Below are 1,906 nucleotides of genomic sequence, written 5' to 3' on the forward strand. Positions count from 1 at the left end.
TATTTGAAAGAATTTTCATTTCATTCCAGAGCAACCCCAATTAGTCTCAGAACTGCTGAGGCAATAAGACCTGCCTGTGAAGGGTTTACCTGCTAAAACATAGTCAACTGTTTTTGGGAGGCTGATCTGATCGGAGTCTGTTATCTCTGACATGCAAAGCAAATATCTGTTTTCTGTAATACGGTTTAAGTGGCCCATTTTTTTTTTTTTACCACAGTCAAGGGGTGTTAGGCAGCGATGTGAAGTGGATTGCCTAAAACCCACAGCTTTGAGTGCCTTTGCTTTCATAAAATGACAACAACAGCAATATGATAAAAATGCCAATGTTCAATTGATACAATTTATCCATCAAGTAGTTCATTAGCCTAGATGTAGGTTCTTTGCCATTGCCAAGCAACATAACAATCATAGAGAGAGCAGCTTGGCACATTAATACAAAATGCAACTAATGTGCAGTCACAGTGTTTGTGTATTGAATAGCTCTGATCTTGGCTTTTGATTGGTCAATACCACATTACAGATCTGATAAAATCCTTAAGATAGTAACAATTATGATGCAAAACACCTTTTAGTCATATCACTGCATGGCTCCCATATGTAGGCTAGAATTATTTTTTTTTTTTTTTGGTACAGCAATGTTCTATTATTCTAAGGACCGGTAAGATGCCACCTGTTTGCTTAATAATATACCATTTTGATTAACAAATATATCGATGTATTCACAATATAGCACCAGTATTGATATTACACACCAAACTAGTCGGAGTGAATCAAGACTAGGGCATCATCCTCTTCTTTTCTCATTGGGCAACTTATCGCGGTTTTAAACAATGCGGAGGTAAGTTTGCTGTCAACGATGTAATGCTTTTAAATTAATCGAACCTTAGATAACTAATTGCTAAAATAATGTCAACTTGCCAAATAAATGTTTTCTGTCATTAAGTCAAGCAAGTTTGTCGTGATACATTTTTCCTAATGTTATCCCATCGAACTTCTCCCAACCTACTGGTCGGCTTGTTAGCACCTAAGCTAAGGTCAACGTCAATTCAGAATGAATCAGAATATGTTTGCTGAATTTAAGGCTAACTTCCACTGCATCCTTATTTCTATCTGATTTGAATGGCTGTCATTGTCGAGAGTTTACAAACGAACAATGAAACAAAACCTACTTAAGTGTGAAGTGTTAACACAGTCAGTGTTGTTTGCTAATGTACTGAATTTAGCCCAGGGGTGGCGAACTCCGGTCCTGGAGAGCTCCAACCCTAATTAAAACTCACCTGCCTGTAGCTCCCTGGTAACCGTTCAGACCTTGATTAGCTTGTTCAGGTGTGTTTGATTAGGGTTGAAGCGAAACTCTGCAGGGCTGCGGCTCTCCAGGACCGACGTTCGCCACCCCTGATTTAGCCCATGTCAAAGTAGTGAAGCATTTTAATACAGGGTGACAAATTAATAATATATAATTCATTTCCTTGTTTACAACCTTGCTTCATTTCAGAATGAATCAACATTTTTTTTAATGAATGGCTGTTTTTTTTAATTACCTTAGCTTTGAAATTAAGCTGAAATGATAAAAATATAAATATTAGAAGGGGAAACCAAAAAAATACATCAACAACTTGAATGTAGAAAATTAGAAATGTTGCCTTGATAAATTATATAAACAAGTTTAAAATTACTAAAACTGAAAAACTAAAAGAAATGAGAAAACACTAAAATTACTTGACTATTATTACAATTTTTAATTAGTATTAAAATTGACTAGTGTTGATATTAACTAAAACGATTAAAGGGGTCATTGGATGCCCATTTTCCACAAGTTGATATGATTCTTTAGGGTCTTAATGAAAAGTCTGTAACATAGTTTGGTTAAAATTTCTCAGTGGTAGTGTAAGAGTTAAAAATTCAA

The sequence above is a fragment of the Sinocyclocheilus rhinocerous genome, unplaced genomic scaffold (assembly GCF_001515625.1).
Source record: "Sinocyclocheilus rhinocerous isolate Xijiao unplaced genomic scaffold, SAMN03320098_v1.1 scaffold140, whole genome shotgun sequence".
Taxonomy (NCBI): Eukaryota; Metazoa; Chordata; class Actinopteri; order Cypriniformes; family Cyprinidae; genus Sinocyclocheilus; species Sinocyclocheilus rhinocerous.